Source organism: Chiroxiphia lanceolata, chromosome 2, assembly GCF_009829145.1.
Source record: "Chiroxiphia lanceolata isolate bChiLan1 chromosome 2, bChiLan1.pri, whole genome shotgun sequence".
NCBI lineage: Eukaryota > Metazoa > Chordata > Aves > Passeriformes > Pipridae > Chiroxiphia > Chiroxiphia lanceolata.
In genome coordinates this window covers 66630906-66647392 of record NC_045638.1, presented here as the reverse complement: position 1 = coordinate 66647392, position 16487 = coordinate 66630906, and the positions used below count along the sequence as shown (strand labels likewise).

General features: G+C 37.9%; 1 protein-coding gene across 4 annotated transcripts in view; it reads left to right on the top strand.

Moving 5' to 3' along the window:
* Nucleotides 1-16487, top strand: part of PCDH9 (protocadherin 9) — a 679135-nt gene that overhangs the window by 551954 nt on the left and 110694 nt on the right. The window lies entirely within an intron of this gene.

Below are 16487 nucleotides of genomic sequence, written 5' to 3'. Positions count from 1 at the left end.
TATTTTCTTTTTTTTTCTCCCTTCTTATTATGTAGCTAAAAGTGTTCAACGACTAATAATAAAAATACAAAGAAAAGGAGCAGGTTGGAGGAAAGGAATCAGAAAAACAGAAAAATAGGAGGGAAATATTTAATGGAGGAAAATATTCTGAAACACAAATACTGAATGGCTTGGAACCAAATAAGAAGTACAGATGTACCCTTTCTGTAGTGATAAGCTACGCTGGGGCAGGAGTTCATCAACTGGGATCTGGCCCAGCGTGGTCTGCTGTCAAGCCCAATGTTTTGTTTTCTAGTATACAGCTGGGACTGTAAGAATTGATTTTTCAAGAAAGAGGATGGGGTTTTTTGTTAGAAAAATCAAATTCAGCAAAACGTTCAGAAACATGCCAGTTCCAGTGAAGATTGTCCAGAGAAATATTTCCCACATCTATCAGTGATTTTCAGAAAAGGGAGAGGAAAGACCTACTCTGCAATATTTGGTAACTGGCATTCACTGGCATGTAGGGAACAGTTCATGCCCCTGCTTTGCTTCATTAGTGTAAGGAACTAGAATATAGTACTTCTGAGGGATGCACAGCTCCAGTCCCTGCTGGCCTCTTCTCTCCCATTGTTTCTCATTCTGGAATGGACATAGCTCTCTTTTGACTCTTGAGAAACTTTGTTTCTTCAATTATGGTATAAGAAAGTTTATAAAAACTTACAAAGTAAATCTTGATGGGAAAATGATTTCCCAGGCAGCATTTTTTGTGGTCAAGTCTGGTTTACTGCCATGACTAACAGTATATCTCTGTCTCAGATCAGAGTTCGTTCCCAGTAAGTGACTGATAAGCCTCATATTCTTTAGAGAAGTTTAGAGTTTTGGATATAATATGAAAAATATTTATTTCTCTCTGTTGTTACTTCGGGCAATTTTGTGATGTTCTGCTAAATGCAAACTGCTCTTCATTTCCTTCTTTTGGTGGTTTGGTTTTGAATGTTCATTCACATGTTTATTTATAAAGACATTGCTATATATGATGGCAATTACAATCTCAGTAAGAATAATAATCCAGCAAAGCAAAGCCAATAATCATTGAAGAAATATATAGGAAAGGCTAAATTAATACCAGAAAAGTGTAGTCACACTACAGTGAAAAAATACCCACTTTGGATACTGTGTTTATGATGAAATCTCTAAAGCATTAATAACTACATGCTCACAACAAGAAAATTTGATAGTTGAAGGAAAGGAAGTACTAAATACCTATTATTACAACAATGCATATTAGTAATGAACATAATAAAATATGTGAATTAGTAATACAAAGCAAAATAATGTATGAGAGAAACTCAATGCTAATAGTGTTGCAGGGGAGGAGGTGGAAGCTCTGTTGTTTGAGTTATTTAAAATGGAAGAAAATGCAGCATTTTGAAGAAATAAACTGTTTTTGTGCCAGACTGAATGCTACACTGTTCTTGCAAAATCAGACAGAAATGGATACCGAATTTGGCAGATGATGATGACAGTGTGAGTCTGGTGCTGAGTGCATAGTATCACATAAGTAAGCTGATCTTTTGAGAATATCATCAATAAATCTCAAAGGAACTGCCATCCAGAAGATATCTTCTATTTTACTTAATCAGTGCTAATGACCAGACAGAGAAGAAAGACAAGCTTTTCCAGTGACTGTACCCGTTTCAATTCTGAAATGCCCTTAAGGTGATTCTTTTGCTCCAATGACTTTACAGAAAAAGCAGAGCAACTTAGATGCATTTCTTTAAAATTATCTAAGTTCTTCATGTATTCAGTGTAATTTGGAATTTGGAAGTGATTGGGGGCCCTTATAAATCTTCATTGCTTGACATGGGGGGAGAGAGGTAGTACCTGTGGAAGAAGGTGAACTATGCTTCTGTTGCTATGTGGGAATAACACAAGAAAGAAAATAGTGCATCAGATTTGTGGGTTTACAACATACATTTTCTCTCCTTTCATGTGATAATATATTTGATATTATTTCCTAGGGAAAAGTCGTATAGAATATTAATTTTTCACAGGTTCTCAGGGAGTATAATGAATAGCATTAGATGGGGCTTGCATACTCAAATATATGCTTACTTTGTAATATAGTCAATTTGTATTAAATTACTAGTTTTCAAAACAATTTTGTTTCAGCTTGAACTGACATTTTCAGAGTCAAGGCAATTTAAATTTAGCAACTTGACTGCACTTCTTAATTCAAGTGCACGTTTGAAAAGATTGAAAAAGGTGTTACAATAGTTTAGCTCAACAATTTGAGAGCCAAGAGTAATGGAGAGTTGAAGTCATTCCTCTCTCAGCACAGGCTGCTAAAATAATCTGAGGATTAAATCTAGTATTTTGAAGGTACACCAAAAGAAATTGAACTGATACTTTTGCTGCCCATCCAGGTCTTCAGTGAGACAACTGGAGTTCCAGGCTCTTCTAGTAAAACATAAACTCTTAATACCTCTGCAGGAAAACTGGGGGCAGTTTTGGGTTTTTTGGTTGTTTGTTTTTGCTGTGGGTTTTTTTCTTTCGTTTGTTTGGTGGTTTTTTCGGTTGTTGCTTTTGTTGTTGTTTTTTGGTTTGGTTTCATTTGGTCTGTTTTGGTTTGGGTTTTTTGTGTTGTTTGTTTGTTTGTTTTTGTTTGGTTGGTTTTGGGGGGGGGGGGGTTGTTTGTTTTTTTTTTTTTTTTTTAATTTAATCAAGAGAATTCCAAACCTTTCTCTTACCCCTATACTTTTCCGGACTGCCCTGATCCCATCCAGATGGAAATTTTGTGAAGGAAGTTAAGAAGAGATACATTTGAAATTGCTGTAACTCTGCATTGTAGCATCATTAGATGTCTGCAGATTTCTAGGTGCAAACAAATCATCTGGAAATAGGTTGGATAGAATACTAGACTTGGGGAAAATCTATCTGATTCATTTTGCAGGCTGTACTTCTTGCACTCTCTGATCTGTTTGGCAGTGTTCTCAGTCACTGAATCACAGAATCATTAAGGTTGGAAAAGTCCTCCAAGATCAAGTCCAACCTTTGACCAATCATCACTTTGTCAACTAAACCAGAGCAATAAGTGCCATGTCCAGTCGTTCCATCCAGGGACGGTGACCACACCACCTCCGTGGGAAGTCCATCTCAATGCTCAGCAACCCTTTCGGTGAAGAAATTCTTCCTGTTGATCAACCTAAATCTCCCCTGGTGCAGCTTGAGGCTATGTCCTCTCATCCTGTCACTAGTTACCTTGGAGAAGAGGCTGACCCCCACCTGCCTACAACCTCCTTTCTGCTAATTGAAGAGAGTGATAAGGTCCTCCCTGTGCCTCCTTTTCTCCAGACTAAACATCCCCAGCTCCCTCAACCACTTGTCGTAGGACTTATTCACTAGACCATTCACCAGGTTTGTTGCCCTTCTCTGAACACACTTCAGCACCTCAATGTCTTTCTTGAAGTGAGGGGCCCAGAACTGGACACAATACTCAAGGTTTGGCCTCACCAGTGGCACGTACATAAGGACAATCACTTCACTGCTCTGTGGTACACAGGGAATATCTTGTCTTTAATAGTTCAAACTCACCAAATATTGATCAAATAACATAGGACATAAGAGAAAGAACATAATTTGATGTTGTAGATTCTTGTTACAGAATGTTATTGCCCATGGATCTGCCAAGGTAGGGGACTATAGCTTTAAGACTGATGATAGTCTATTCACTTTCACATGTTGTAAAGCCTACTTATGTTAATTATTTTCTTTTTTAATTAAAATTTTAAATATTTTTCCAATTTTAAAAAATGAAATGCTGGGGTTTTTTTCAAAGTTTCTGCTTGATGATTTTAAAAGTTTGTTTCAACACAAATAAAGGTGATAAATAAACTTTGAGTGACTTCATAGTGAATTATTCATTGATATACATGAAGTAAGACGCCCCTACTACTTTTCAGAATTCTGGCTCTTGCATCAAGATCAAAGCAAACATAATTGGACTGATGCTAACAATGCTATAAAATATAGAAAATTGAGAGATGGAGAGCCCATTCCCTTCAGGTTGTAGCAGAACAAATCTTGAAAAACAAGTGTTTCACAGCTACCTAAAAATCAAATAGAGGAAGCTCTGTGGAATATTTTGACAGTCTGTTTATCAGAAATTCACCGTATCTGGGAGGAATTCAGAAAATCTGTTTACATTCCTGCTTACTTTAATACATTAGACATTTTCAATATACAAACCTCTGTGTGGTGGTAAGAAGCTGTGTGGTTTAATAGTGACTCACTTTCTTTTACTCTACAGTTACATATTTTCTATCCATCGCAAAAAGAAAAAAAGAAAAAAGTAAAAGGGAATTAATTTGTAGTTATTCTCATCTGAAATACTTGGTTTTGTGGACTTCTAGCCTTCTGCTTTAGAATCTCAGAAATATTAATGAATTTACTTGTCAAATCTTCATGAGGCAATGTTAGTGATTTTTCAGAAGATATCCCCCATGGCATGGAAAGATTTCAGTTTATATTTTTCTTTGGTGTAAACTGCAAGAAAGCCTGTGAAATCTGCCCAAGGAAACATGGAAACTTATCAGAAACATGGACTTGTGTTTCTACTCCCTCAGTAAGGAGAAATCTGTCTCAGGCTGTTTCAAAGTTGAGATGCAATGCAACATTGAATCCCATTTCATGGGTTAGGCTACAGGCTCCAGTCAAGTCCTAATGTTTTTCTTAGGATGAATTCTGAGCTATTTGCTCCTAGTTCTCGATAAGTAGACCTCTGTTTCTAGGTAGAAGAAACTGTGGTATTCTCCTGCATGTTCCCTAAGATGAAAGATTGGGAAACCAGGTGTATACCAGTGTTGAAGAGCACATGTCATGTAGAATATAACATCTGTGTATCCTTCTGACTTCTGTAATTAATTATTTTTTCCTGTTCTTCATAAATGTAAGCCGAGAAGCATATAATTGTCAAACTTGCTGCATGTAGGAAAAGACTGAAGTGCTTCATGGTATCTTTAACTTTGATATTGTCACTGATTTATGGTTAAATGCATTTATGTGCCATCTGGAGACAAAAATCTCTCTACAAGTCTATCAGAAGAGAGAAGTTCCTTTGAGAAATAAGTTAGGGTTAGAGAAAATTTAATAAGTCAGAGACTAAGGTCTTTCAAGTCTCTGTATACTTAATCATTCCTGAGATGCACATCAGAGGACAGAATTTTACCCCTAGCAACAAATCTGAATAAATATAGAGGATGTGATAGTGTTCAGCTACTTTCTTGTCCAGTTGTGGCTGTGCTTGTTTAAAATAAAAACAGGGAGAATAAAAATCTATTTCTAAATATTTAGGTGTTGTGTAAGGACTTCTAACTCTAAAAAAAAAAATAAAATGTCCTCTTTTATGGGAAGGACTTTGAATTTAACTATTACGGTTGTCTTAGTCAATGTGTTGCTGGGTCTCAGAACTTTTGTCGTTATTTGAGATTTTCAGTGTCTTTCTTCAGTGACCTACTTCTACTGCAATACAGGAACTGTCAGTGTTTCCTTGGTATTTAAAAAAGACAGAAATCCTATTTTGTTTGTACAGTAAAAAAAGCAGCAAAAACTTGCAAACAGAAAAATGTCTTTCAGTTAAAAATTCATTTGTTCACTAAAACCTGTTACTTTTAAAATATTTACAGTACTTACTTCCCTAAAATACTTTCCCTTATGATTCAATCATATGTCTCCTCCTGCTCTGTGGTTTAGATCTTTCTTGGTCCTAACAAGGTGGTATGAACATATTTTTTGCCTCTTGCTTTACTCCTATCCATCTCCAACAGGAGCCCTAGTGTACTAATAGTGTAAATTGATACCTGGTTTTATCCATCTGTTTTAAGACAGCCACCCGAAGCACAGAAATTAGTTTAGGTGCTCTTAAAAGCACTTAAATTAGGGTCACAATTCCTAGGTTTTTCTCTGTGAAGAAGTAGGCATTTCCAAATGATGGTTCATTCATCTGTGAGTCTGTATCTCTTCACAGAGGTCTATAGGAACCTGCTGTGTTCTCAGTAATTACCTGAAGTTAAGCTGGCTAAACTGAGCCTTCGTTCTTATGCAAAGTGACCATGGATGGGCAGATTTGGAGATTTACTTTGAAAAGGGAAATAGCAATGCAAGTTTCTCTGCACTGCCTAGCCAGCGTGCAGCAATCCCGGGGCCACGGCTATGCATGAGGCCCTGGCTATGCATGGCTAAGCACTGAACGTTTGCTTATTCGGTGCTTGACATTGCTGCTCAGACTGCCAAGAAATGTCACAGTTCTTCTGGAGTTTTATAAGAAGGACAGGCTTAGCCACAAGGAAATTAACTCAGAGAACTCCATTTTAAAAGGAAGCATCAAGGAATTAACTTCAGTCCAATGAAGTTGGCCAATTAAAAGGCCATAATTGTTTAATTTGGATGCCTGGGTTCAATTAGTGTTACTCTGTGTTTTGGAAAATGCTAAGAAAAATCTTGTGAAAATGGGTTGGTAAAAAAGGATTTTGGGAAGATCTGATCAGACTGTGGCTTGGGAAACAGCACTGAGATTTTAAGTCTGGGAAAGGGAAGGGGAAGGGGAAGGTTTGGGAAGGGAAGGTTTGGGAAGGGCAGGTTTGGGAAGGGAAGGATTGGGAAGGTTTGGGAAGGGAAGGTTTGGGAAGGTTTGGGAAGGTTTGGGAAGGTTTGGGAAGGGAAGGTTTGGGAAGGGAAGGTTTGGGAAGGGAAGGGAAGGTTCTGGAAGGGAAGGGAAGGTTCTGGAAGGGAAGGTTTGGGAAGGTTTGGGAAGGGAAGGTTTGGGAAGGTTTGGGAAGGGAAGGTTTGGGAAGGGAAGGTTTGGGAAGGTTTGGGAAGGTTTGGGAAGGGAAGGGAAGGTTTGGGAAGGGAAGGGAAGGTTTGGGAAGGGAAGGTTTGGGAAGGGAAGGTTTGGGAAGGGAAGGTTTGGGAAGGGAAGGTTTGGGAAGGGAAGGGAAGGGAAGGTTTGGGAAGGGAAGGGAAGGTTTGGGAAGGTTTGGGAAGGGAAGGGAAGGGAAGGGAAGGGAAGGGAAGGGAAGGGAAGGGAAGGGAAGGGAAGGGAAGGGAAGGGAAGGGAAGGGAAGGGAAGGGAAGGGAAGGGAAGGGAAGGGAAGGGAAGGGAAGGGAAGGGAAGGGAAGGGAAGGGAAGGGAAGGGAAGGGAAGGGAAGGGAAGGTTTGGGAAGGGAAGGTTTGGGAAGGGAAGGTTTGGGAAGGTTTGGGAAGGGAAGGTTTGGGAAGGGAAGGTTTGGGAAGGGAAGGTTTGGGAAGGTTTGGGAAGGGAAGGTTTGGGAAGGGAAGGTTTGGGAAGGTTTGGGAAGGTTTGGGAAGGTTTGGGAAGGTTTGGGAAGGGAAGGGAAGGGAAGGGAAGGTTTGGGAAGGGAAGGTTTGGGAAGGGAAGGTTTGGGAAGGGAAGGTTTGGGAAGGGAAGGTTTGGGAAGGGAAGGTTTGGGAAGGGAAGGGAAGGGAAGGTTTGGGAAGGGAAGGGAAGGGAAGGTTTGGGAAGGGAAGGTTTGGGAAGGGAAGGGAAGGTTTGGGAAGGGAAGGGAAGGGAAGGGAAGGGAAGGGAAGGGAAGGGAAGGGAAGGGAAGGGAAGGGAAGGTTTGGGAAGGGAAGGGAAGGGAAGGGAAGGGAAGGGAAGGGAAGGGAAGGGAAGGGAAGGGAAGGGAAGGGAAGGGAAGGGAAGGGAAGGGAAGGGAAGGGAAGGGAAGGGAAGGGAAGGGAAGGGAAGGGAAGGGAAGGGAAGGGAAGGGTTGGGAAGGTTTGGGAAGGTTTGGGAAGGGAAGGGAAGGTTTGGGAAGGGAAGGTTTGGGAAGGTTTGGGAAGGGAAGGTTTGGGAAGGGAAGGTTTGGGAAGGTTTGGGAAGGTTTGGGAAGGTTTGGGAAGGTTTGGGAAGGTTTGGGAAGGTTTGGGAAGGGAAGGGAAGGGAAGGGAAGGGAAGGGAAGGGAAGGGAAGGGAAGGGAAGGGAAGGGAAGGGAAGGTTTGGGAAGGGAAGGTTTGGGAAGGGAAGGGAAGGGAAGGGAAGGGAAGGGAAGGGAAGGGAAGGGAAGGGAAGGGAAGGGAAGGGAAGGGAAGGGAAGGGAAGGGAAGGGAAGGGAAGGGAAGGGAAGGGAAGGGAAGGGAAGGGAAGGGAAGGGAAGGGAAGGTTTGGGAAGGGAAGGGAAGGGAAGGGAAGGGAAGGGAAGGGAGGGGAAGGGAGGGGAAGGGAGGGGAAGGGAAGGGAAGGGAAGGGAAGGGAAGGGAAGGGAAGGGAAGGGAAGGGAAGGGAAGGGAAGGGAAGGGAAGGGAAGGGAAGGGAAGGGAAGGGAAGGGAAGGGAAGGGAAGGGAAGGGAAGGGAAGGGAAGGGAAGGGAAGGGAAGGGAAGGGAAGGGAAGGGAAGGGAAGGGAAGGGAAGGTCCTTACTTCATCTCTATTCATAATGACACTTGTGGGAGGGAGTTCCTTGAACTGACTTGATATTTAGGAGGAGTACCCAAGGTTAGTCTATCCTTTTAAGAAAAAAATATTGAATATTATTTTTGTTCAAAAATTTTAACAAGGAAATATTTAGTTCAATTATGAACAAAAGACTGGTTTTAGTTAAAACCCTCACTGTTTGAAAAACTAGAATTAAAATATCATGCCTTATTTCTAATTCTGATTTGTCTTTATTGTTGGTTCTGACTTCAAGGGTCCCTCTGCCCAAGAGCAAAGAACAAATAATGTGTTTTGATAATGAAGACTGAAAAAGAAAAAAGGAAAAAAAAATCCTTCAGAATGGAATGGCAAAAGAAAGAGAGTGCCTGGAGCACAGTCAACAGAAATATAGAATGTCAATAAATTTGTCCTTTTTATTAGATTCAAAAATATAGATATCAAGGTGTTTGTTTACATCTCTTTAATGAGCCAGGACTGGAACATAGCCCTTCTTCCAGTTCCATGGAATTTAGATATTAGCAAAATGAGCCCTGGAGAATTGCTGTGTTAACCTTGTAGCCAGTCTTCCATATCTGTGTATACAGTTAGATTTTATTTTAAAATTGCTTAATTTAACATAATTAGAAAACTCACCCAGGAAAGCCTCATGTAGTACTCCCTGAATTGTCTTAAGGGATCCATTCAGCATTTGCTGTTGAACAGAACCCTCCCCAAAACAATTCCTTTGCGACTTCTCAGCAGCACAGCATTCTGATATATACTAGCATATATATCATTAAGCTAATGCATGTCAAGACTGCAGAGTGCCTGTTCATAGTTTTGATCGTGACATATGTCTAGTGAGTTCAAAATTGGGTGTGTGCTACAAAATTCCCTGATCTGTACTGATATGTCTCAGATGACTGAAGCAGGTATGTTAAAACTTTGACTTGGGCCACTACAGTTTACTAAGCAGATCACATCCTGTCCTAACAACTACCAGGATGGTAATTTCACAGAACTAAGGTGATCTTCTAGTGGTTCATCTGAATAAATAGTCTTAGTGCATATTTCTTTTTTACTTAACGTATTTTACATTAAACTCTTTTTGTCTATATTCGGCCATGTTGGTAGTTCACTAATAATAGGTAGCATGGCAAATACAGAAAATTCACCTGATCATGTATAAAATCTTTCATATTTTTTTTTCTGTGTACTCCTAGTAGGAAAATGTATAGAAGTAATAGCCTGTTTTACTAACAAAAATGTGCAAATCAAAACTAAGTGCCACCAAAATCAATTAAACTTATTCTTTTTCATCTAAACATGGCATAAGACTGTCCCCCTATAAATTTGGAGAGGTGACTTCAGTCTTTCATCTCTGTGGTATTTGGCATATGACTTTTAGTATGGGCATCATTCTTAAATGAAATGTCATGGACTTTACTCACCGCAGTCAACCATAAAATTATTGATGTGGACAATTAAGTGTTTTGTAAGTAACGGTAACTTCTGATTTTTGTAATGAGTGTAAGCTCTATAGCAGGCTGGTTTAAAGTGCAACTTATCACTCTGCAGCTGTAAAGTGACTGATGTTTACAGAATGCTTTTAACCTACGTATAGTAAGATGGAAGGAAGATACAGTGAATTTTACTTTTCTATTTGATATTGCTTATTTCTTCATTCTGCTCAAAATGTATATTTATTACCAGTGGAAAAAGGGAGGGGGCAACACACTCTCTTTTACTTCTTTTCCATTTTCTAGGTTTGATAGCCTTTATAGTTAATCAGAGAAAGGTGAGTGCCTTCATTACATTATGAATGTGCAGCTGTAACTTTTACCAATTTTAATACACATCATACATATACAGATATACATGTACATTCCTGCACTACACTGAAACATGGAAATATACTGTTGGAAATATTAATAGTTACAAGTCTAGATCTATAAAGAGAGAGTTCTTCAGTTAAAGAATCCTTATGTCGCAAGAATCTAAATATTCTTTGTAAGTTTGTTGCATTAAATATGCAACATATATATTTCTTTGTAAGTTTGTTGCATTATATATGCCCCAAAAGAAAGAAGGAGTAGTTTTTAGACAGTGTGATTCACAAGAACTTAAATATATGAGAGGTTTAAATTTATTTAGTAGTTTATTTTCCACTTGGCATTTTCTACTGAGTAGTTAAAGTGCATGGATTTACTTGGGGAAAGAGGAGATAGGGAAAAAAAAAACGAGACTCTATTTAGCTTGGGATTGCAACAAACACTGAGAGGAGTGTCATTTCAGCCTCACCTTTGCAAGAGCATTCTCTTTCTCATTGGATTCATGGGTGAACCTAGAAATGGAGTTTAAGGACAATCTCTTCACACAAAACACAGGATAACAAGGTTCTGTACATTTTTTCTAACATTTCACTGATTAAAGAAACTTTCAATGTGTGAGGAACTTTTCTCCAGATCTTTTTAGTGTTTGATGAAGAATTAATGCATGTTTCATAGAAGATTGCATCAAGTACTGGGCTCTAGGTATATATTCTGCATAAAGATATTTCTTTCTAAATTCCTTTTCTTCTTTCTCTGCTGTGCTTGTATGATCAATTTAAATATTTGTGGGAGTAGAAAATAAAAAAAAGAGTCATGTTCTTATTTCATAAACTGAAAAGATTTAAAGTTTATTTCAGTAAAAATTTATTTATTTTCAGTAAATAAATCCAAATTTTTTCATAAACTGAAAAGATCCACAAAGATGGGATACATAGTTTACAATCTTTTTCTCCTGAAAATCCACAGATAGAAATAGTTAGAAATGCATAAGAATGAGAAAGATGACAAAACTTAAAAATGTAATCCCAGGACTGGATTTCTAAAGTAAATTTTTTTTTGTATAAAACACATAAACATTCCTGGAGGTTGTGACAAAAATGTTAAACATTCTGGACAGAACAGCAAATTCTGTCAAGCTGTTTATCCTGCCTGTGATGACAGATAGCCTTTGAAACCAGAATTTCATCTTCTTCTGCTGGACTGTGGCTACCTTCTCTCCCTTTTGGGCCTTTCATTATTCCTTCAGGCCTAGTCACACAGCAGTGGCATTTAGAGCAGACCTTCAGCCTTTTTTTTATAATGTGTTCTGATGAGTTTTGGCCTCAGCAGTAGCATTGGGACACCTTATACAATTCCTGTGAGCTTCCATGATTTAAAAGTGTAGGGGAGGGCTAATTCAACAGGAGATATTCCCTGGCACGGCCTCCTAGTTCTGCACTAGTTTAGGTGTACAGGGTCCAAAGGAGAGGTGTTGATGTAAGGTGGATGCTTTCAGGATTGGACAACCAAAGGCATTTTCAAAATCCTGTCTTCATCACCAAAGTAAGGAGGTCCTCATCTCTTCCCTGAGACTTAATTTAAATATAGTTTGTTATTCTTTTATAGCTGATGGAACTATTCTCTTTTACACCAGCTGAAGATCTGAGTCAAATATGCACTTAGTTTGGACCATTGCATGCTTTCCCAGTAAACGTTCACCTAAGCTATTTTGCACACTATGGCTCATGGAAAAATATGGGCCTTGTCATTAATTACTCATTATTAAAAGATTATAGTAATAATTACGCTAACTGGAGTGTAATTGTATGAAAGTGACGGCTGTACCTGTCTAGCTGCTGTATTATTGTGGGTTGAACTTGATCAGTAAAGCAGATCCTAATGCAAGAACAGTGCATTTGCAGGTTGCTCCCGCATGCCTTGAGGGCTACCACTCAAGCAAACAGAATATTGAGGTTTGTAACACTGGCAATAGAACAAGTTTTAAATGGAATGGAAATGATGACATGAGAATAGGAGCTTCCAGGAGGAGTATGTTGTGGTTGGAGTGCAGAGAGAAAAATAGGGTTGAATCAGCAGGTGATGCTGGCTTTACTTTCTGAGCCGGCAGCACTTCAGATAACAAATGTACTCTGAGAATTTCTCATTCTGATCTCGGCTTAACTACCGTCATTGAAATTCTCCTTTTCCTGAACTTGTTTTCCTAACTCTACCCATCATCATCTCTTACAATAGCTATTTCAGAATTGTAGTCTTGCCAATCAATCTATATTGGAAAGATATAGTTTTCTGTATAGTTTCTGTGGGTTGGAGTCACTTCAGGTAGGTAAAGCCTTTCAGGTGTTCCTACCAGTTAGAAAAAACTGCTTTATAACTTGCTGCTGTAATTAATTTTTATAGCCAGGTAGCCATTCACCCTTCCCTGTCTCTTTCCCCATATAGGCTTATATAGGCTTAAGGACAACCTAGATTTTTCTTGCTAATTATTAAATCCAGTTCTTGGGATTTTTTGGGGTTTTTTTTGATTGTTTGTTTCTCTGGTTGTTTTTTCTTTTGAGATATGTATCTTCATTCCAAATATTTAAAAGATATTCGATTTTTTTGTGTGATGCCTACAGTATGAGTTTCACTAAGTCTCAAAAAATTGAGAATGTGTGCATAGTAAAAAAAAAGTCAACAAAACGCATTGAAGTGATGTAGATTTTAAAGCTCTAATATACTTATATGCATGAATGTACTTATTCTATTAGGTAGAATGGTAGTTTTTTCTTTAGTTTCACTGAGCTTATTCCTGACTTTTGTACTGAGGAGAGCAACTGTCACAACAACAATATCTGAACAGACATCGTAGTTTTTTCTTGCTTTTTTTTTTAAAAAAAAATACAGTTTTTGATCATGTTACAGTCTATCAGTATGAACATCTATGGAGGTATCACAAAAAAGCCACGTATTTTGTCTTCAAGTCATACAAAATACCATTAATTATTTTATTTGCCTTTTCATCCATTCCTCTTTGCTCTTATGTACTTGCTGATAGCTGTACTAAGTGGCATGACACACAACCTTCCCTGGAGCAGAGCCCTTTGAGCATGTGCATTATTGTGCTGCTCAGCTGGATGAAATCTATTGCCCTAGGTTAGCCCATCCATGTAGGCAGCCACTTAAAGGAGAATGATTCACTTCTACCCAGAATGTGTAGCAGGACCCTAAATTTGTGAGTACAAAGTAGAGAAAAAACTCCAGTAAAAGTGTGAAGATCAGGAATCCTGCTTCTGGCAAATGACAGTTTTTTCAGTGCAAATGGTCTTCAGATAATGTTCCAGAGGGAAGCAAAGCTTTGCCATATTTTTATATTGACATTGTTTTATTGTGTTCAACTGGCTTTTCAAATCAAATGAGATAAGTACTCACCCATTTGTCTCTCACCTCCTCTTCATCAGGAGGGTAGCCAAACCACTGAAATTAAGAGTATATTTTCTATTGCAATTTATAGACACATAAATCGGAATTTATCTAAAATTAATAATCTTGTTTTTATGCTTACATCTTTTCTTCAGATGCAGGAAAGCAAGCTAATAAGAAAAGATTGTCTCTTTCTCTGATATGATAGTTTAATTATCTTGTTGCTGCTTAGTAATGCCATGAATAATGTTTTGAACAAGCCATCATTAAATCTGTTTCGGTTTCCATGTGGTAAGCTATAGAAAGAGAGCTAATAAAGTTGCAAGAACAAGATAAAAGCTGATTACTTGCCTGCAACATCAGTTTTCTGTAAAATCTTATCAGAATGGTAGGAAGATGTCAGAGATGATGTGTTCATTCTGTAGTTCCTTCTCTTTACCAAGACTGAGGAAAAAATTAGTCTTCTTGTTCTCAGTACAAAAAAGTGACTCTCCTTCATCTGAGTACTTTTTAAAGACATACTTCAATTTAGAATGCTGGATATTCTGGAATTCCTGTATCTTTCTCTGTGTTGTAAAGAAACACAACATGATAGTCTGAAGAAGCCAAACGTCACAAACTAGTCAGAAACTTATTAAAAAATGTATACTCTTGCAGTTGTACTAAATGAAGATAAAATAGAAAAGCTTCAGGAAGTTTATGCTGAGTACTCTGTTGACTTCCAACGAAATGGTATTTTAAAATGGATAAATGCCATAAATGTGTATTTTCAGATTTCCGTGACTCTGGCAGACGAGCACAAATTAATTTATGCCATAAGCATGTAAGCTTCTGAACCCTTCACTGAATTTCACCAAGGGCAAAGAACTGCTATAAAAGTATTTTCATGCTTCTGTAGTTGTGCAACTAAACAGAACTCTTTTACAATATTAGCCAATGCAAATCAAAATTGTCAATATTCTGTAAGTAGAAGAAAAAGGTCTCTGTTTTTGAGTGAATCCATGTGTAAGGCAGTGTTGCAAAGGCATTTGATTTTCTGACTCAAACTTGTGTTTTCTTTCAGTAAGTCAATGACTTCACTGATCTATGCAATAATCAGAAATTTTAGAATGATCAATTTCTTTTGATATGCCTGGCTATTTACATAAGGTTTATTGCTTCTTTATCAACTGGAGAACGGAGTTTGTGAACACTTTAGTTTACCTTAACAGTCAATGCTTCCTCTTGATCCTGCAGTCCTTGCTGAAGCAAAACACACATTCTCAGTAGAATAAGGGCTACAGAGCCCTCTGTCCTTGCTAAAAGTTTTATCTGGTCAATAGGACTGGTTGCACAATGTAAAACCTATGAACCACGACTAAGAAATCTTGAATTCCCTTAATAAATCTGCCACTGACTATTATAGGACTTAGAACATTTCATATGACCTCTGTTTCCATCTGTCTTTCCATTCTTTATTTTGTGTATGAAGATAATATTGGTCAATGGCTTGTCTCCTCAAAAGTTTCCAAAAAAATTTTTGGATACCTGGTCTTAGTCAAGAACTCTGGAGGATGCTGTCATACAAAGAAATAATAAATCAAATCTACAGGAGGTTTTGTAAATGAAAATAATTTATTTTTGTTATGTTAAATAAATTAGACTTACAGTCCACTTGGAGAAGTCTGCATCAAAAACAGAGACTTTTTCCTGTCAGCTCCTTGTCTTTAATTTCTGCTCAATTTTTTTAAAATTTATTTTTCTACTTAAGAAAGACGGGAATTTTATCCACTCGTTCCCACCTGCAGTTGCAGAGATTGGGGAAAAGTTGCTTAATGCTGCAGTCAACTATACTTCCAGCAACACATATCCTTTAAGACCTGTGTTTACTGACAACACAGCGAGCAAATGCTGTGAAGGTTAAGCAGAGAAGTTAAATAAAAAGTAATCCTCCTACATATTCTTCCAAGGGCACTGCCTGCAGATTATTAGGACAGGAGGATGGGAGTCTGACATTATGAAAGTAAGTGTTCTTTGCTTCAGTCAAACTAAAACATACACAATTTTTTTTTTCTCTTTTCCTCAGCATGCTCAGGCTTTTCATTGGCATTTTGCATATGGTAGTTATTTCTCTCTAACAAAAAATTCTTATGGTTTGTTATATCTATGGAGAACAACTATTGATCAAATCATGTCTTAAGGCATTGTATATTTACTTCTGATGCTAATTAAAGGGGAAAAATACAATTCTTTTGTATAAATTCAAGATGGTGAAAGACAGATCATAGGATTAATTAGCCAGATAACCCATGCAGTATTCATTCTTTCATTCACCAAATTCTTAAGCAGCATGAGGCACTGTTTCTTAGTAATATCATGGTGTGAAAGTTCAGTTACAGAACCTCTTAAGGTAATACAATACGACAGAGTATATTATGAGGAAAATTAACAACTTGTGTTTGTAGTTTGGTCTTAGCTCGTTAAAATATGTCTAAATTGCTTTTGTAAAAATAAAGAACTGTACAAAAGACAAGAAGAAGATTTGTAAAGGAAGGAATATATGTTGCGGTTATCCATTTCACTACTAATATTTGTGGTGAATATTTACACCAAGGTATCTGCTATCTTAAGGATGCTACTTATGTAAACTGTCTGCATTAAAAAGACTTATTAGCATATTTAGTCCTTATTAGTAAACTTCTGCTAAGGACTGCACTGCAAAACAATAGGACCTTCAGCCAAAGTTATTCATAATAGCTAACAGAGACAGAATACTTTGTCTGTTTCTAGGAAGTTAGTAAGCAGGCTGTTGTTAACCTAGGAAGAGGAAATTATTTCATCAGCTAGGGAAATTGTAGCAGT